Consider the following 22,568-nt stretch of genomic DNA (forward strand, 5'->3'; position numbering starts at 1 on the left):
CCTAGAACTTGGAACTACTTAAACCTAACCAACCTAAGGACATCACACACATCCATACCCGAGGCAGGATTCGAACCTGCGACCGTGGAAGCAGCGCGGTTCCGAAATGAAGCACCTAGAACCGCTCGGCAACAGCGGCCGGCCCATAACCCGAAGGTAGCGGTCATCCACTGCAGTAGTAGCCCTAAGTCGGCCTGAGCGAGGCCTGTCATCGACAGTTCCTATTTTTCTGCATCTCCTCCATGTCCGAAAATCACCACCTTGGTTCACTGCGAGATGCCTGAATACTTCAATTGTTGAGTGCCCTTCCTGGCACAAAGTAACAATGCGGACACGATCTAACAGTAGTACTGACTATCTAGCCACTGTTGAACTACAGACAACACGAACTGTGTACCTCCTTCCTGGTGGAATGACTGGAACTGATCGGCTGTCGGACCCTCTCCGTCTAATAGGCGCTCCTCGTGCATGGTTGTTTACATCTTTGGGCGGGTTTAGTGACATCTCTGAACAGTCAGAGGGACTGGGTCTGTGATACAATAACCACAGTCAACGTCTGTCTTCAGGAGTTTCGTGGACCGGGTTGATGCACAACTTTTTTATGTGTGTATTTAAACGACTTGACTGTGTCACGTTGGACACTTGTAATACTGTATCCGAACATTACAAGTTTGTTCTTCCTACTCATCCGCATGAAGTTAGATTTTTCCACATTTAGGGCTAGCTGCCATTCATCAACTGGAAATTTTGTCTAAGTCGTCTTCTGTCTGCCTACTGTCACTGAACGTCGACACCTTACCGTAAACCTAAGCATCATCAGCTAACAACCGCAGACTGCTGCCCACCATGTCCGCCAAATTATTTACGTATATAGAGAACCACAGCGATCCTATCACACTTCCCTGGGGCACTACTGACGATACCCTTCTCTCTGATGAACATTCGCCAGCGAGGACAACATACCGGGTTTCCATTATTTAAGAAGTCTTCGAGCCACTCACATGTCTGTGCATTTATTCCATATGATCGTACCTTCGTTAACAGCCTGCAATATGGCACAGTGTCAAATACTTTCCGGAAATGTAGAAATATGGAATCTGCGTGCTGTCCTTCATCTGTAGTTCTCAGGATATCATGTGAGAAAAGGGCAAGCCGAGTTTCGTACGAGCGATGCTTTCCAAAACCGTACTGATTCGTGAACGTAAGCTTCTTAGACTCAAGTAAGTTTATTATATTCGAACTGAAAATTTGTTCAAGGATACTGCAGCATACACAAGTTAGGGATCTTGGTCTGTAATTTTGGGGGTCCGTTCCTTTATCTTTTTGCATATTGAAGTCACCGGCGCTTTTTTCCAGTCACTTGGGACGTAGTGCTGGGCGAAATATTCCCGATAAATGCAAGCTGGGTAAGAGGCCACTGTCGTTGGGTACTCTTTATAAAATCCAACTGGGATTCCATCCGGACCTGGTGATTTATTTGTTTTCAGATCTTTAAGTTGCTTCTTTACACCAGGTACGCTTATTTCTATGTCGTTCATATGGGAGTCTGTTCGATGGTCAAATGACGGTATGTTTGTACGGTTCTTCTGAGTGAACGACCCTTGAACATGAAATTTAATGCTTTGGCTTTCATTTTCTTATCTTCATCTGCCAGACCAGACTGGTCAACAAAGGACTGAAGGGAAGTCTTAGACCCGCTTAGCGATTATACATAAGACCAGAATTTTCTCGTGTTCTCTGCCAGATCTTTTGCTAAGGTGTGACGATGGTAGCTGTTGTATGCTTCACGAATAGCTCTTTTCACAGACGCATATCGCTGCTAACCTTAGTTTGTCGTCGTTTGTGTGTCTCCATTTGAACCTAGAGTTTAACACCCTCTGCTTCCTCAGCATCTTACGTATTTCTTTATTAAACCATGGTGGGTCTTTTCCATCCTTTATCCACTTACTAGGCACATAACTCTCCAGACTACGATTTGCAATCCGCTTAAACTTTTCCCATAACTCCTCTACATTCAGCTTACTGGTACTAAGTGATGACAATTCACTGCCTAAGAAATATGCTAATAACTGCTTATCTGCTCCACCTAGCAGGAACACTCTCTTAACCTTCTTGACCAATTTATTAACTTTCGTAACCATACTTGCAATTATGACATCATGTTCGCTAATACCCGTTTCCGTACTGACATTGTCGATAAAGTCTGGACTATTTGCAACTACAAGGTCTAAGATATTTCTATTTCGTGTGGGCTGCCGAGCTTGCCGCTCAAGACAATTTTCAGAAAACGTGTTCAAATGTGTTTCGCATGACTGTGTGTAACCCCCATAGTGTATCTATAGACATTCCAGTCTATACTCGGCAGCTTAAAGTCGCCTCCAACTAATATTGTATGATCGGAGTATTTACGCACTATTGACCGTATACTTACTTTGAATGACTCTAGAACTGCCCCTGCGGAATCGTTTGGCCGGTAAAAACACTCAACAATTAACATAGTTTCTTCTATAGTTGTTCGCTGTCACACTCAACTTCGACCACAGTAGAGACAATATTTTTGTCAATTACAGTGAAAACATGCCCTCCTAGGGCCTCTAATCGCTCTTTCCGATATACGTTCCACGACTCGATAAATGTCTCGGAGCTTTCCACTTCGGGTTTCAGCCATCTGTTAGTCCAAAGAATAATTTGAGTGCGAGAATTTTCCTGGAGGGCAATAAAATTCGGGACGAATACTTAGACAGTTAACTGATAAAATTGTGACAGTCGAATTGTGTTTATTCTGAACGCCGTTTTACTTCCCTTGCTGTGAAACGACTGGCGAGTGATCATCAGAGCACCTCAGACTACCGTCTATCCTAATAAATCCTCATGTGCACTCCACAAGTACTTTGCTTTGCGAGTAGCTGCTTCCTTTGTTCAGTTCACCCCTGACCTATCAAGTGGAATCAACAAATCACCACACGATAGCGCAGGTCCAGAAATCTGCAGCCAAGACCGTCACAGCGTCGACGAAGCCTTTGATTGAGACCATCCATTCGGCTCCAAACCAAAGAACCCCGATCAAATCTGGGAACGATGCTGCAAATTGTGAGCTCAGCTTGCAAAAAATGGTTCAAATGGCTCTGAGCACTATGGGACTGAACTGCTGACGTCATTAGTCCCCTAGAACTGAGAACTAGTTAAACCTAACTAACCTAAGGACAGCACACACATCCATGCCCGAGGCAGGAATCGAACCTGCGACCGTAGCGGTCTTGCGGTTCCAGACTGCAGCGCCTTTAACTGCACGGCCACTTCGGCCGGCTGCTCAGCTTGCGCCCCAAGGGCTAGGCCAGCAGCCTTCACAACATCCACCAGCCACCCATACGAACTGAGGATCGCGTCAGAACCCATGCGATAGGCGTCGTTGGTGCCAACGTAAGCCACACCTTGCAGACGACTACACCATGCACGCTTGATAGCCACCGGCAATGCCGTCTCCACATCTCAGATGAGGCCCCCCGGCAGACATACCAAGTGCACTTTGTATTTCTTTCCAGCCTCAATGCTATCTGCCGAAGGAGCTCCATAACGCGCCTAACATTGGAGCTTCCAGAAACCGGTAAAACCATCTCCCCGTGTTCCTGGTAGGACCCTGCTGAAGGAGCGGCCACCTGTCAACTAACATGGTGAATGGACGTGGCCAGGCGGCCAGTCTCCACATTGCCCCTCCACCGCGAACGACGATAACACGTTACCACCAACCATTCACCCTGCTGTAAGGGCGGATAAACAGCGTCAGGTGCTCTAGGAGTTGCCTCGGATGCAGACTCCGTGGGCAAAACAAGTAACACCTCAGGTGTCCCATGCGACGCGCCAGATTCTCCGCCATCGCTACAAGCCGAGGCAGCATCCTGAAGGTGACTGACCGTAGCTAACAGCAGGATCAGCTATTCGCGAACTGCGGCCAGCATCTCCTACGTCCACACACAATATGCACACGTCCTACCCACCCTAGCAAGATTAACTGAAGAAGTAAACTATAAGAGCAGATGATCCTAGATTTGCGACTTGCTACCCTCCTGATGTGTCACAAATGGACTTTGATGCATTAAAGAGCTATGTAGCAGGCTGTTCAGTGAGCAACTATTGCGCGAAAAACTGAATGAATTTCCACTTACAAAAACACGAGATTAACCCACCTAGACAGAAGGCACTCACAAAATTTAATAAATGTACTACATGAAAAAGATAGAATAGGATAAACACTTAACTTGCCGCTCTGTAGGCGCACTCCTAACACAGCCGAGAGCTGGATCCTGAACTCGTATTAATTTATAAATTCTTAGATCTCCTGATGAAAAACGAAGCAAGCTGTGTCGTCACACAGCACTTCAGTCGTCTAAACATAGAAATTATTTATAAATGTAAATAGCTACAAAAACAACTACGATGCTATAACTATACCTGTTTTACTTCATTATGCGTTTATATGTATGTGGCGAATGAAGTCATATGTCATAGTCAAGAGCAGAAGAGGAGCTAGCCACGTGTAGGTTAGGCGAAAGAATTTCAGTAGTACCGAATTATTTTGGAGAAACACTTGCAGGTTGATGGTGGCATTTCGTAAGTCTTCAATTATAGTGACCTATATCCAGTAATAATAAAGCGTGCTTCAGTAGTACTATAGAGAGTATTGCAGTACTAATAATTTTACCATTGATATTTAGACCGACAGCATGATAAATTATTTCTGTTTTAAGATTTACACAACTTTAGTTGTGTCGAGTAATTCCTATACTCAGTTGTGTTGACCTTCATTGCTCCCATCTCATCGGCTTATCTCAGAGTTTATCCCTCTGAATATGTTTCTGCCTTATTTACACGTCAAGTTCCGTAGGACCAAATTGAGGAGCAAATCTCCAAGGTCATGGAATGTGTCAGTACATGAAATTAAAACATGAAAGTAATAACAGATAAAAATAAATGTTTATGAACCCGAAAAAAGTCAGTCCATAAGTTTAAGTTAACGGAATCAACAATATAAAAGAGGGTGGGGTTGGGTTGGGTTGTTTGTGGGAAGAGACCAAATTGCGAGGTCATCGGTCTCGTCGGATCAGGGAAGGACGGGGAAGGAAGTCGTCCGTGCCCCGTATTCTGTAATGGTCCAACTTCTGGAGCAATATTTTGTGATCAACACAATCAAATGCCTCAGTTAAATCAAAAAATATGCCAAGCGTTCGAAATCTTTTGTTTAGCCCATTCAGTACCTGACAGAGAAAAGTGAATATAGCATTTTTAGTTGTTAAACGACGTCTAAAGCTGAACTGTACATTTGATAGCAAATCGTATGATATAAACTAATCAATTATCCTTATACACAGCCTTTTCAATAACTTTTGCAAACACTGATGGCATAGAAATGGGTCTAAAATTATTTACATTATCCCTTTCTTCCTTTTTATAAAGCGGTTTTACTACTGAGTACTTTAGTCGCTCTGGATACTGACCATTCCTAAAGGAATAATTACAAGTATGGCTAAATACAGGGCTAACATGTGCAGCATAGTACTTTAATATTCTGCTGGACATTCTGTCATAGCCATGAGAGTCCTTAGTCTTCAGTGATTTAATTGTTGATTCAATCTCTCTCTTGTCTGTATCACGGAGGAGTATTGCAGACATCAATCTCAGAAAGGCATTTACCAAGAAAGTGATATGATTTCCTGTAGAAACTAAATTTTTATTTAATTCACTAGCGTTGCTCAGAAAATGATTGTTAAATACTGTACATATATCTGATTTATCGGTAACGGAAATATTTTTACTGCGAACTGACTTTATATCGTCGAACTTGTGCTGCTGAACAGACACTTCCTTCACAACTGACCATATGGTTTTAAGTTTATCCTGTGAATTAGTTATTCTATTTGCATACCACATACTCTTTGCCTTGCTAATAACATTTTTAGCACCTTACAATACAGTTTGTAATGGGCTACTGTAGCTTGATTGTGACTACTTCTAACATTTTGATATAATTCCCGCTTTGCTCTACAAGATATCCTTATCCTACTAGTTAGCCACCCGGGCTGCCTACTACTGCTAGTACCCCGTTTAGAACGTCCTAATAGAAAGTAATTCTCAAAGAACATGAGAAATGTGTTAAGGAAAACATTGTATTTACCATCTATGTTATCGGAACTATAAACATCCTGCCGCTCTTGTTCCTTGCCAAGGTTTAAAAGACTCTCTGTTGCTGCTGGATTAACTTTCCTACATAGTTTGTAAAGAAATATGAGATTGGTTTGAGTAGAAAAGCCTTTTAGTGTTAAAAAATATGCATCATGGTCTGAAATGCTTTTCCCGCTTTTACTAACAGAATGCCCATCTAGTAATGAAGAATGAATAAGAATATTGTCTATGGCTGTGCTACTGTTCTCCTGCACGCTAATTGGAAAAAGACACAATCTACATCAGATCTTATGAATTTAGGAGACCTATCAACATCCTTTCTCTTGCACCATCATATTGAAAATTAATATTGAAGTCACCACATATAACTAATATCTGGTACTTCCTAAAAAATGAATTAAGAACTCTGTCTAGCATGAGGAGAAATGCTCTGAAGTCGGAGTTATAGGGCCTATAAAAGACAACAATGAGAAAATTAGTTTCACCAAATTCAATTGCCCCTGCACAACATTCAAATATCTGTTCAGTGCAGTGTCGTCATACATCTATGAATTCAAATGGAATACTGTATTTTACGTACATAGCCACTCCCCCAAACCGCAAGGAACGCCTTGAGAAACATCCAGCTAATCTGTATCCTGGAAAAGGAAGCCTCTTAATAGTCAAATTATGTAAATGATGCTCTGATATACCAATAATTTCAGAGTCAACACCTATAAGCAGTTCACTAACTTTATCTGTAAGAAATCCATTCCTTATTTGTCATGTTAAGTTTGTGATGCATTCAGATCAGGATGGGTGATGTGGAGTGTGGACCAAGTGAACGGTGAAATGAAGTCCCATTACTTTTCACGGAATTTGAAGACATAGTTTTCTACTACGGATTAATCAAAATTTGGATAACGTGAAGATTCTGCCATGTACGACTAACGACAGTTAAACCAGTAAAATTCTGCAGGTTCATCCAGCAACTCTAAGACACTGACGGAATCGTAAGCAAAAACACAAGTTATAGCGGCTTACCTCGCAGATTGAGCTTGTTGTTTATGGAGCAGTGTGTTTTGCCGAGTAGAAGACAAAATTGAAAACAATATACGATGAACAGGAGCTGCAGAAATCTTAATCCACGCTCTTACTCACGGAATTTCAGCGAATATTACAAAATGCAGTATTCTCTGCAGAACTGATCACAGAACACTTGTTCTGAGACGCGTGAGCGGAGTGTACTGAAGGCTTCGAAGATTTTGTGATAAACTAGACAGACGTGGTAGTTCCTAGATTAGCGCTGCAGGTTAGAAAACTGTAGGGTATCCGCAAATGGGTCTGTGGCTCTCCACAAACTGAGATCAGAACCGTGTAGTTAATCATGTATGAGATATTGATGGGCGATTTTTTTAAAATGTTTGTAGCGTATTCGACATCCCATCCGCTTTACTGTGATCTGCTTCCGAAACACTCACAGCAGTGTACAAAGACTGGAAGCACTAGCAAAAATTGGAATTCACACAATACAAGGTAAAGAGAGTTGGTAAATATGGAACCTGAGAAGCGGCGAGAATTTTTGTGGTAAATGGCAGTGTATAACGATGGATAAGCGTACAGGAAATGGAAGTAGCGTAATTATCGCGAGAGACAACAAACTCGGATCAGCTGAAATACAAATTGAGTCTGCATGCCAGGTTATTTGGGTAAGACTCAGACTCAATGGTAGGCATAATCTTCGTACAAGTTCTTAAAATTAACCAACGGACTCGCGCCCAGATGTAACCGAAAGCTTTAAAGAAAAAATCATCTCTCTAAAATCTATGTTCCCCAGCCGTAGTGTCATCATTGGAGATGATTTTAATCATACAGATATCGATAGTCATAATTAAACATTTGTAAGTGTTAGTTTTCGTGAGACACGACGTTAAATATTTCTAAATACCTTTTTTAAAAATTACATAGTTCAAATAGTTCGGAAGCCCACGCGTGACGGAAATACAGTATGTGATCTAAAGTATCCGGACACCCCCAAAAATATACAGTTTTCATAGTAGGTGAATAGACCTGCCACCTACTGCCAGATGCTCCATATCAGCAATCTCATTAGTCATTAGACATCGTGAGAGATCAGAGTGGGCCGCTGAACTCACGGACTCCGAACGTGATCAGGTCATTAAGTGTCACTTCCATCACACGTCTGTACGCGAGATTCCTACACTCCTAAATATCCCTAGGTCCACTATTTCCGATGTGATGGTGAAGTGGATACGTGAAGGGACAAAAGCGGACAGGCCGACCTCGTATGTTGAATGACAGAGACCGCCGACAGTTGAAGATGGTCATAATCTACAATAGGCAGACACCAATCCAGACTAGCACACAGGAATTCCAGACTGCATCAAAATCCACTGCAAGTACTATGACAGGTTAGGCGGGAGATAAGAAAACTTAGATTTCATGGTCGAGCGGCTGTTCATAAGCCACACATCACGCCGGTAAACGCCAAACGACGCCTCGCTTGGTGTAAGGAGCGGGAGCATTGAACGATTGAACAGTGGAAAAACGTTGTGTGGAGTAACGAATCACGGTAATGTGACTATCCGATGACAGAGAGTGGGTATGGCGAATGCCCAGCGAACGTCATTTACCAGCGTGTGTAGTGCCAACAGCAAAGAGCGAAGGCAGTGGTGTTATGGTGTGGTTGTGTTTATCATGGAGGGGGCTTGCACATCTTTTTTTGCGTGGCACTATCATAGCAAGCGCCTACACTGATGGTTTAAGTACCTTCTGCTTCCCACTCTTGAAGAGCAATTCGGGGATGACGACTGCACCTTTGAAGTCGATCGACCGCACCTGTTTATAACACACGGCCTATGGCGGAGTGGTTACACGACAATAACATCCCTTTAATAGACTGGCCTGCACAGACTCCAGACATGGATCCTATAGAACATCTTTAGGATGTTTTGGAACTCCGACTTCATGCGAGGCCTCACCGACCGACATCGTACGAGATTCCAGGATTTCCGATGGACGGCGCCACGGGCTTTTAAGTCATATTCAGCCAGGTGTCCGGATACTTTTGATCACATGGTAGTAATTGGATCAGACTTCTCTGAGGATATTCATACTCAAAATGGCATCAGTGACACTGACGTGGTTGTATAAGAGGCAGCCGTGAAAACGAGTAAGTTAAGAAAAACATAAGTCAACTGTTTATTACTGCAAGAATAATCGCCATAACTAATAAAAACATTTATCCTGCTGTGAGACAAGACTGTCAATGCTCCTAAGGAGAACTGTTTGCGGTTGCCTATGGTACCATGACTGTAGCATGGCGAGCGCCTCTTCGTCCGAAGTAAATCGATGGTCACAAATGTCTTTATTCAGCCGTCAGAACGCATAGAAATGATATTGGAAGAAATTCTGGGTTCGTACGGAGTATGTGTAAGGGCTTCCAGCGAAATTCCTGCACCGTACTCAAAACAACCTTAGCAGTTTGTGGACGGGCATTTTGTTGCCAAGGTTATTTCTGCTATGCTGAACAAGGTACTTGATAAGCCCTTACACATCCTCCATACAGCCCCGAACTCTCCCCTTCCGATTTCCATGTTTTCGGAGCCTTGAGGAACGATATTCGTAGCTCAAGACGTAGAGATACAGCCGTGGGTACGAACGCGAATCAGTTCAGCTTTTTATAAATGGAAAAGGCAGTTGATGATGTGAAGTGTCTCCTTAAAGATGGGGACAGGAACGTATCAGTTTATTAGCGAAGAAAGTGATAATTTCGCGGAAGGTAGTATTCTGTGTAGCAAATAGATGAAGAAGAGGACTGCAGTAGGGTGACAATAAAAGCGGTTCAAACGTACAGACACGGGTGATGGGATAAGGTTTCCAGTTAATTATCATAGCAGCACTGCTGAATTGAAATATCAGATTTTAAGAGGAGGCACGATTTTTCGGAATTATCAACAGAGAAGAGAAGACAAAGTAGATAGCAGAATCAAGAGACAAGTTTCAAGAACTTAGGATTCAGCAGAAAATCCTCTCGAGAATCTTCTGTTTCAAACGTCAAAGATTTAAGAAATCGGCAGCGTGAGAAGGGACAGATCCTCTTCATAAAACGAGAATATACGCTGCCCCAACGGAGACTGCGTACGAAACAGATAAACATGGTATTTCAACAATGGAAACAGGAGGCTGACTGAACTACAGTTCCTATCAGCGAACTTAACAAAGCAACACCATGCACAAGAGCAACAGTGTGTATTAATAGAATTTCTCTTTTCTTTTTCTTTGGGTTGCCTTCCAGATAAAATTTCTGTGTTCTTTCCTATTTAAATTGTTCATAACCGTAATTGCTAGGTATTTAGCTGGATTTACGGCCTTTAGATTAGACTGATTTATTGTCTAACCGAAGATTCACGAATTGCTTTCAGTAGTCATGTGGATGACTTACACTTTGCATTATTTAGTGTCAATTGCCAATTTTCGCACCATTGAGAAATCTTTTCTAAATCGTTTTTCAGTTTGTTTTGGTCTTCTGATCGGTTTACTAGACGATGAACACCACTATCGTCTGCAGACAACATATATCGGCTGCTCAAATTGTCTCCTGAATTGTTTATATAGATAAAGAACAGGTGAGGCCCTATAACACTACCTTGGGGAACGCCAAATATCACTTTTGTCTCATTCGATGACTTTCCGTCAGATAGTACGAACTGTGACCTCTCTGACAGGAAATCACGAATCCAGTCACATAACTGAGACGACATTCCATATGCATTGAATTTCACAACAAGCCGCTATTCTGAATTAGCTTATTCGTTTTCGATACGACCCATCGTCAACTTATCGTCCTCCCTTGGACATCTGGTTTACTATGCCTCCTGCGATGTTCAGTTGCTGCAGAAGATACATCTCAGGTGAGAGAGCAACTACATTTCGCTACTAGAAACCATTATTTTCCACACATTAATGGCTATTTGCATTCGAGGCAACATTACGTAGCAGATCTCACGTAGAGATACATGACAATGAACAATAATCAAACTGAATAAGTTATCCCAGAAGGACAGCTATAAACTGAAATACATACCCTTTTTCAGAAAGACGCGTAATTTTCTTGCAGTCAAATGCTGTATCCCACTATTTAAGTCTAGCAATGAAATCATGCATACTTGAGAGTAAAATGTTAAATGAATCTTTACTATTTCCATCAGCTGCCATTAGCAATTTGGAAATTTAAGTTTGTTTTATTAAGTTCATTTATTTTATCACTTCACATCAAAATGTATCATCGAAACTGAACTTAACTAATATGGTTCCCTACTCTGCTACCATAAACTCTCGATAAACATTTCATGTCGCAAGTTTCATACCGACTGGCAATTTAAATCAGATTGCTAAATATTTTTCAACAATTCGTATTAATTTATAAATTATTAGCACTTCTTACGAAAAATGAATCAAACTGTGATGACACACCGCACTTAAGTCGTCGAAACCCAGAAATTATTCATCTATATAAATAGTTACATAAAAATCACTACGATTCTACATCTGTACCTGCTTTGTGTGATTATGTGTGTATATGTGTGTGTCGAATCAAGTCATATGTCTCACACAAGAGGTGAAGCGAGGCTAACTACGCATAGGTAAGCGAAAGTGTGTAGTACTGAATTATTGTGGTGAAAGAGTGGTAGGTTTTTGGTACTTCTTCGTAAGTATTCGTTGGTAGTGTTATCTGTTCAGTGGTACTGAAGTATGCTTCAGTGGTACTACCGCGAATATTCCCGTTTTAATAATTTTATCCGTGTTATTTAGACCGGCAACGTATTAAATGATCACCGATTTAAGATATTCACCATTTTAGCTGTGTAGAGAACGGTCTGCACTGAGTGGTGTTGACCTTCATTGCCCACATCTTATCGGCTTACCTCTGAACATGTTTTTACTTTCATACAGAGCAGCTACTGCTGCCTCCTACGTAAGCCCCTCCGTATTTGTCGTTTTGAGTTTATAATGGAATCAGAACAGCATTTGCGACTGCTGTGGGAGTGTGAACCGCGTGAACCTTGAAATGAAGTAATCGTAAAAGAACTTGTCATGCGCGGCGAACGACATCGTACGCACACATTCCCTCACAAACTAAAGTTCAGCAAGTTCATCCAGCGACTTGCTGTCACTGACGGATCATTAGAAACAAAAACAAGAGATGGTGGTGTACCTCGCCAATTCACATTTCGTATATAGAGCAGCGAGTGTTGTGCCGAGTATTAAACAAAATAGAGAAAAAAAGTCTGATGAATAGGAGCTGTAGAAGTCTTAAACCACGTCATTGCTCACGGAATTTCAACGAAGCTTTCAATATGTGGGTACAGAGAGCTGGCTAGAGCTGGAAATAAGTTCAGCCGAATTTTTTTTCAAACGATCAAACAGTGTTCACAAAGGACAGATTAAATACAGTTGGTGGTGGAGTATTTATTGCTGTCAGAAGTAATTTTCCTTGTAGCGAAATTGAAGCAAATAGTTAGTGTGAAATAGTATGGGTAGAGGCTATACCTGACAATCGGACTAAACTATTAATTGTATCGTTTTACCGACCCCCCGACTCAGAAGATATAGTTGCTGAACAGTTCAAAGAAAACTTGAGTCTCATTTCAAAATAAGTACCCCGCTCATACAGTTATTGTCGGTGGTGACTTTAATCTACCCTCTAAATCTGGAAAAATTATACATTTAAAGCCGGCGGTAGACATAAAACGTCATCCGAAATTATACTGAATGCTTTCTCATAAAATTATTTGGAACAAATAGTTCATGAGCTCACTCGAAGCGTAAATGGTTGCGAAAGCATACTTGGCCTTTTAGCAACAAAAAATCCTGGACAAATAGTGAGTATTGTGACGAATACAGGGATTAGTGACCACAAGGCAGTTTCTGCTAGGCTGAATACCGTAACACCTACAAAGAAACGTAAAGTACGAGTATATCTATTTAAAGAAAGTAATAAAAATGCTCTTAACGCCTTTTTAAGAGACAGTCTTCACTCCTTCCGATCTGATCACGTAAGTGTAGAAAAGTAGTGGAATGTTTTCAAAGAGATAGTGTCGACAGCAATTGAGAGATATGTACCACATAAATTAATTAGTGATGGCACTGATCCCCCATGGTGCACAAAACGGGTCAGAGCGCTGTTGCAGAAACAGCGAAAAAAGCATGCCAAATTTAAAAGAACACAAAATCCCCAAGATTGGCAAAGTTTTACAGAAGTTATAAATATGGCGCGTACTTCAATGCGAGGTGATTTAAATCATTTCTACAACGAAATTCTGTCTCGAACTTTGGCAGAAAACCCAAAGAGATTCTGGTCATACATAAAGTACAACAGTGGCAAGACGCAATCAATACCTTCACTGCGTGATAACAACGGTGAATTCACTGATGACAGTGCCACTAAAGCAGGGTTACTAATTGCGGTTTTCCGAAACTCCTTCACAAAAGAAGACGAAGTAAATATTCCTGAATTCCAATCAAGAACAACTGTCAAGATGAGAAACATAGAAGTACATATCTTAGGAGTAACGAAGCAGCTTAAATCACTTAATAAAAGTAAGGCCTCCGGTCCAGACCGCATACCAGTCAGGTCAGGTCAGGTCAGGAAAATGCTGATAACATAGCTCCATATTTAACAATTATATACAACCACGCGCTGACAGAAAGATACGTACCTAAAGACTGGAAAATTGCTCAAGTCACACCAATACCCAAAAATGGAAGTAGGAATAATCTGATGAATTACAGGCTCTATATCACTAATATCTATTTGCAGTAGGGTTTTGGAACATATACTGTATTCGCTCATTATGAAGTACCTCCAAGAAAACGATTTATTGACACATATCCAGCACGGTTTGAGAAAATATCGTTCTTCTGAAACACAACTAGCTCTTTATCCTCATGAACCGAGCGAGGTGGCGCAGTGGTTAGCACACTGGACTCGCATTCGGGAGGACGACGGTTCAATCCCGTCTCCGGCCATCCTGATTTAGGTTTTCCGTGATTACCCTAAATCGCTTCAGGCAAATGCCGGGATGGTTCCCTTGAAAGGGCACGGCCGATTTCCTTCCCCATCCTTCCCTCACCCGAGCTTGCGCTCCGTCCCTAATGACCTCGTTGTCGACGGGACGTTAAACACTAATCTCCTCCTCCTTTATACTCATGAAGTAATAAGAACTATCGACAGGGGATGTCAAATTGATTCTATATTTTTACATTTACCGTTCCTCACAAGAGTCTTCTAACCAATCTGCGTGCCTACGGAGTATCGCCTCAGTTGTGTGAATTCCTGTCAGAAATTTCACAGTTCGTGGTAATAGACGGAAAGTCATCGAGTAAAACAGAAGTAACATCCGCCGTTCCCCAAGGAAGTGTTATAGGCCCTCTATTGTTCCTGATCTATATTAAAAGTACAAAGAAGGGCATCTCGTTTTGTAATATCGCGAAAGAGAGCAGATAGTGTCACAGACATGATACGTGAATTGGAATGGCAATCATTAAAACAAAGGCGTTTTTCGTTGCGACGGGATATTCTCATGAAACTTCAATCACTAGTTTTCTCCTTCGATTGCGAAAACATTGTGTTGGCACCCGCTTACATAGGGAGAAATGATCATCACGATAAAACAAGAGAAATCAGGGCTCGCACAGAAAAATTTAAGTGCTCGTTTTTCCCGCGTGCCGTTCGAGAGTGGAACGGTAGAGAGACAGTTTGGAGGTGTTTCATTGAACCCCCTGCCAGGCACTTTATTGTGAATAGCCGAGTAATCACATAGATGTAGATGTAGATGTGGCATTCTCCGGAGAAGTAATCACGGACCCCTTCTTCTGAGAAGAGTGGGCCATGTGAACCAGGAACTGCAATGACTGTCAGACAAGCTGGACAAGGCGGGGGTTCGTAGATCAGCGCTGTAATTTCAAAAACTGTGGGATGTCCTAGCGCAACATTAGAATCGGAAGTCCTATCCGTCCCGCTGATAGTGTGTGGGATACTCAGGAGCGTTGTGTAGCGTAATGGACTTCTAATCCAGTTCAGTCTTACCAGTTGCCGAAGCATTCGCGGCAACCTGCAGGGATTGGCAACAGTCGTAAAAAAGTGTGGAGTTCACAGAATACGAGGTACTGAAATTTAGATAAAAATCGAATTTGGCAGCGATGGGAATTTTGGAGTAAATAATAGTGTATATCGGAGAACAAGCCTATAGGATAAGATGAAATACAAACTAAAGGTGCATGCAAGATTATTTGGGCAAAACTTGCTTTCAGGTGTGGGCATAGTTTTACAAGTGGATCAATATATTATCTCTTTCATACTGTCATCATTAGAGTAGATTTTAATCATAAAGACATCGATAGGAATTATTAAACATTTGCAAGTGTTGGTCTGGTAATACACGTTGTTGAACACTGCTGAGTACCTTTTCTAAAGAGTACGTTGTTCTCTTAGTTCGGAAGCCCACTAGTGATGGAAATATATTGGTTGTAATGGGTGTAAGTGGACTAGACCTGTCTGAGGATGTTCATACTCAAAATGGTATCAGAGACTATGAGGTGTTTGTATCAGAGGCAGCCTGTGAAAGCAGTTCAAACACATTGTTGCTGTGAGAGAAATCGGTCAATGCCCTCATGACGAAACGTTTTGGTGGCATGCGGTATCTGAGCTTCCGTTGTTACCAACAAATTCAGTTTTGCGCAAGGCAAAAGAACAACGCCAAAATGCAGTTTTTGGTTTGACTGGATGCAATCAGTCAAAATGTGTCATGAAGTACGAACGTCACGCCGGTGAAATTCACTCGATTGGTCTAGATAAGTTTCATGTCCATTATTGGATGCAAGAACAAATTGTTGTCTCCATACAATATTCGCAATACATCTGTATAGGTGGAACAGGTTGATTAGTAACAAAACTGAAGAAATTAACGGTAGAACTGAATTCGCACATCTGTCTTTCTCAAATCCACACAGCAACCCCAGTATCCATACTGCTGATTTTTCAGATGTTGAGCGAGTCTCTAAACTCTAATTCCATACAATACTAGCTTAAAGTAATTATTCGCCTGGGTAGGAAGCACATTACGAAATTACCAGTACTAAAACAAGTTGTCTGCGCTTTCGACAGATACGCTGTTGGCGTCTGGAGGCCGTCGAGAGCTGAAAGATTATTTATCGCTTTGTTTTAACTGCTTGGTCGGCTCGTCGAATGCACTGCCATAATGTACGCCTGAATGTGTCCCATTAAGTTCATATCATTTGTAGGTGGGAGAAGCTCAGAAATCTCCATTCTCTTGTGCGCACAATTTGGGTAATGTAATGGCTTTTCTCACTAAGGTCAGGGGTTGCAGTCAATTTCAGGAAACAGTGAAATCTGCCGCATAGTTTTTAACTGCCAAATGTGTTGTACACACAAAGACAGCTCTCCATGTATGGCTGAGAAAGTTTTAAAATACTGCTCTGCATAACGGCAGAAAACCGATGACCGACCACGAAAAATAAAAGAGATTGAAACACTTAAGTGTTTCGATGATAAAGACGACAGCGATTGCGAATCCGTAATTGTTGAATGGGCGACAACTTTAGTTAATGAGTCCTTAGGAAAGCTGAATGGGCGCACATAGAGTAGCCGGTGGATGATCTCAATCATTATTATGCACCAGCAATAGGGCGAAGCATCAAAGAAATCTTGCATTATTTTTCGCTTCATCCAGGTGATATGATGCACAAATTTAGATTTGGGACTTGAAATGCCGTCTCATCCGCAGTACAGAAGGATCTTAACCATTTAAAACATCGCTTTTTACGAAATAAGATTCGTCCAAAGCTAGTTGACAACATCGTAACTAATCATTTGAAACAGTTTGCAGGGCGTTGGAAGCTATTTTGGACCAAAGGCGTCAACAATTATTCAACAAACACTGACCAGTCCGCTACTGGTTGCAATAAACAGTATGTAATTGAATCGTCAGACAGCATTCTATCGAATGTCAGAACTGTCAAACGTTTGATGTTGCAGAATCCGTGGAAAAAATGAAGCACACTAAAGTGAAGAAATCGGGGGTGATCTCTCAGGAAACAGCGTTATTGAGGGTAGAGTCGACTCATCCGTAAGAGACTCGCTCGAGTTACCACTTGAACACAACTGGCACAACAAAAGTGGCTGCAAAGATATTAAGCTTACTTTTTTACATCCACTTCCTGAGTTAGGGATGGTCACATCTTGTAAAACTAGAGAGATCGATATGATTGTTCTACTGAATGATAATATTTCGGAATCTATTAGGGACAAAGGCCGATGACTTGTTGCGACTAATACTTATGGATTTTAAGTACTGTGCTGTTACCGGCCACCGAATGTACTTATGATAGGTTACAGAAGACAGTTCAAACCATATCGTCTGATGCTTTCAAGCTGGTAAAGCTTTTTTGTGCAAATCATGTAAACAGGTTTACACTGAACGAGTACGACTCTTGGCTACCATTTAAAGCCTAGTTAAGCAAGGATATACATCAAGGGTGACTACCAATGACGCCAGTTCAAATACGTGTAACTCGTTCGAATGGATTATTGAAGATTAGTGCAGTGGGGATCTGATTGAATATTGTGTCAGATTTAAGAGAGAGAGAGAGAGAGATAGTGTACTACGGGCAAACAACAAGTCTCATTAGACTTTGATAAGATTAGCAAGCACGAATAAGAAAAACTGGCAGAACCTATAGATACTAGCAATACTATAGAGAGGAAAAAGTACGTCGCAGTTGTAATGGTCAGTTCGAAGCAAGTGTCAAATACCACCCGCACCTGTTTGTCGAGTGCGTAGGAGACGCTAACGTCACGGTGAGAATCAAAACATTTTCTTATTTTACTACTGTCAGCGTATCTACATACAATTTGTTAGGTATCTTTAATTATTATGGAGGCTGTAATGTTGGGTCAGTAGCGCATTAAATCACCATTACTAAATTTGGTGAAGAGTGGTTTGAAATTAACGATAACAGTGTGAAACCGACACTTATAGTTGAAGACCACTTGATCAGTCCGATCATTTGTCTTAACGTCACGACGCAAATACAGCATTACACCAACATGATTCGGTAATTCTTGTTTTAGTGAAACCGAAACATTAAGAACGTGATACACCTATCAGAAAACGTAATCAATAACTGAAAAAATATGGAAGTTAACAATGACAGTGTAAGTAAATAATAACAGAAACATTAAATGCAGGTTATAATATAGCAACTGAAGTCAGTCATTACACTTATCTTAAACTCATTTGAAATGTCCTTCCAAAGGCATAAACTGGAAACGCTTCAACTTTTCCTTTAACGTGAAAGATATGGTGATTCTTTTCCACTGAAACATAAAAAAGTTGAAAATGTCCAGCATACGAAAAAATATGAAAAGATATGTAAAAACATGTGGTAAAACTTAAGGAACGAAACAAACAGAAACATGCAACGAAGGAGGGCATAATAATTTCGTAAACACCTCAAACATACATAATTAAATGGAGCAAGTAAAAAACAAATTAAAAAATTGTTAACTTATAAAAACTGAAACAAACGTAGAAGAAACTTAAAAGTTCAAAAATAGGTGTATCAAAAATGACATAAATATATAAAAAATTAAGAACAGGGAAAGATAATAGACAACCTGCACATGGTCCTTTCTGCACGCGCTTTCACTGATATTTTTCCCATGTTGATGAGAGAGTAACCTTTGCCAAGTAAATGGAACGTTTTGATATATCCCACTCTCCTTTCGGTTATGATTTGATTCAGAAGGTTGGCTTTTTTGAATGATCAAAACCAGGATTGTAGCTTTCTAGACCATTTATTCCTTTCTACTCCTACATTAATTCCATAACTTTTGTTGGCTCCCAATCGAGTACTATTTATTTGCCGACAACGTTATTTGGAGCTACTAATGCAAATCTGAACAAGTTTAAGTTTGGGTTATATTTCCAAAAATTGATGGCTGGTGCTAAATATGATTATGATTCCCATCTGAACACTATTTGCCCGGAAATGTTGTTGTTCTGAAGGAAGGTTCCGAGCAACTACAGCAACTCAGGGCATGCACAAGAATTCCGATTTTTCAAGGAGTGGTTGCTCGGAGGGTAATCTGTTTCAGCCTCCCATCTGGAAACTGTTTGTCTGACGACATTGTTGTTCTGGAGAAACTTAATTATTATTGATTGCTTGCACTCAGATTTGGATACGTTTTCTTCTGGAGCGACGTAGATCAAGCCACGAGAAACCCAAAGAAACAAAAGAAATTCAAAAAAATTTTCAAATTTGTGGCCCAACTTTTCTGAGACACTCAGGAAAGTTTCTTAAGCGTAGGCGACTTCCCATCCACGTCACGCTGATCAGTTGCCGCCCAGAAGATTCGCAACAACGTACAACGATTGAAAGTACTCGTAAAATGATGTATAGTTCACACAATACAAGGTACAGAAATTAAGGTAAATACCGATTCTGATAGCGGTGAGAATTTTTGTGGTAAATAAAAGTGTATATCGAAAGCATAAGCGAATGGGAAATGGAAGTTGTGTATTTATCACAGGAGACAACAAACTTGGGTAAGCTGGGATACAAATTGAAGATGCATGTCATATTATTTGGACATGGCTCAGTACAAAGTATGGGCGTAGTCTTATAACTGGAGCTATCTATTAAACACGAGACACACGTCGAGCCGTAACCGAAAATTTTAAAGACAAACTCATCTCGCTAAAATGTATCTTCTCTATTCATACTGTCTTTGCGGTTTCCTTATTTTCGGTCGCTTAAAGAAAGATATTCGTGGCCGTAGATATACTCCATACATAGACAAAGCTGACAAATTTCTATTGCGGGTGTAATTATAAAGGCAAAACGCAGTTGCATCTGGGAGTCTCAATTTGAAGACGGGCACAGGGGTGTGCCAGTTGATTAGTGAAGAGAGAGATAATTTTTTCGGAAATAAAGTATCATTCGGAACGTGTAACGTCGAGAAGAGAAGTACACAATGGGGGGTAATGGAAGCAGTTTGAGGGTACAGAAATGGTTGAAACGAAGTGAAATAGAACATTTGTAGTGGGAAAAGGATTTTTAGAAATTCTCCACACAGAACAGAAGACAAAAGAGAAAGCAGATGTGAGAGACAAGATTCCAGAACAGAAGATTCTGCAGAACATCGTATCAATCGACAATGTGAGAATTGACCAATCGTCATCACAAAACGGGAATATACGCTGCACCAACAAAGACGGTGTACGAAACAGGTAAAAAGGTTATTTTAACTATGGTAACAGAAAGATGACTGAACTATGATTCTTATCACCGAAATTCACAAAGAAAGAGCACAAGAGCAACAGTGTGAATTAATAGCATTATTCTGAATAAATTTATTCATTTTCCATGCGAGCATCGTCAGTTTATCGTTTTCGTGGCAACCGTTGTTTTCGGCATGTCAGTGGCTATTCACAATCGAGCCAAATATCATGCAGAAGACTTCATGTAGAGGTATATGAAAATGAGGAATAATGAAACGGATGAGTTATTTCATAACAAGAGCAATAAACTCAAATTGAATCGGTTTTTCACAAAGACGCATAACATTCTCGCAGCCAAATAATTTATACCACTATTTATATCAAGCAGTAAAATCATGCTTACTTGAAAGCGAAGTGTAAAATAAACCATTACCGTTTCCATCATCTGTCACAAGCAATTTCGAAATATAAGTTTGTTTTGTAAAATTCGTTTACTGTGTTATTTCACATCACATTGCATTACGAAAACTGAACGTAACCAACATGATTCCATTCTCACAGCCATAAACTTTCGATAAGCATTTCATGCAGCAAGTGTCATTCTGATTGTCACTTTAAATCAGACTGCTGACTATGTTTCATTAATTCGTGTTAATGTATAAATTCTTAGCTCTCCATATGTAAAATGAAGCAAATTATATTGAGACACCGCACTTCAGGCGTCGAAACAGAGAAGTTATTTGTCCATCTAAATAACTACATAAATACTACTGCGGTACTATGTATATCTACTTTATATAATTATGTGTGTATATGCGTGTTTGGAATCAAGTTAGATGTCGCAGTTAACAGCAGAAGGGAGACTAGCCACGTGTAGGTTAGACGACAGTACTAGTGCAGTACTGAATTGTTTTAGCGAAACTGTAGCCGGTTTGGTGGTGGCATTTCGTAAGTGTTCATTGAGAGTGACCTATTTCCAGTAATATTAAAGTGTGTGTCTATTTTATTTTATTTTACACATCTCTTCCCGTAGGACCAAACTGAGGAGCAAATCTTCTACGTGTTAGAGCATGTCAGTATATTAAATTGCAACTTAGAATGACCTGTTCCCAGTAATATTAAAGTGTGTGTCTTTTTTATTTTATTTTACACATCTCTTCCCGTAGGACCAAACTGAGGAGCAAATCTTCTACGTGTTAGAGCATGTCAGTATATTAAATTGCAACTTAGAATGACCTGTTCCCAGTAATATTAAAGTGTGTGTCTTTTTTATTTTATTTTACACACCTCTTCCCAAAGCACCAAACTGAGGAGGAAATCTTCTACGTGTTAGAGCATGTCAGTATATTAAATTACAACTTAGAAGTAGTAGCAGATGAAATAAAATGTGTATGAACACAAAAAAGACAAGCCATAAGTTTGTGTTAACGTAATTGTTCCATTAATTTTTACTATAAAATTACCGATATTATAAAGAAAGCGATGATTAGCTGAAAAGTGTACAATTAAATGGTCGCCAGCCCGCTAACTCAATGAACCTCCAGAATCTTAATAAAGGTAATGGCAAAAAAATTTAAGCAATATTCACTGGTGTGGCAACATAAGGTTGTCACGCTTTTCCACAGCACAATTGTCCACGAGAAAATTAATTAACCAGAAAGCACTGAGACACTAAATTTTGAAAGTAAAAGTAAATGAAGTTACTGGTTAAATAAATGCACACGAATCAGCTTAATTTTTCAAGGGACTACTCGACGGAATAGAAGGAGTGACCCATGAGGAAGCTCTTCATTTTTTATTTGAAAGCGCGTGGGTTACTTTTGCGATTTTTATATTCTTCTGGTAGCTTATTGAAAATGAATACAGCAGTGTACAGCACAAGAGTCAAGGAAGTGTGAACCAAATGCAGATTGCGTTTCTGCCTAGTATTAACTGAGTGGAAGCTGCTGATTCTTGGGAGTAAGGTTATATTGTTAACAAGAAATGGCAGTAAAGACTATGTACATTAGGAGCCCAATATCAGAATACCCAGACTAATGAACAGGGTTTGAAAGGAGGTTCGCGAACGTACACCACTTATTGCCC

This window comes from Schistocerca americana, chromosome X, assembly GCF_021461395.2.
Source record: "Schistocerca americana isolate TAMUIC-IGC-003095 chromosome X, iqSchAmer2.1, whole genome shotgun sequence".
Taxonomy (NCBI): domain Eukaryota; kingdom Metazoa; phylum Arthropoda; class Insecta; order Orthoptera; family Acrididae; genus Schistocerca; species Schistocerca americana.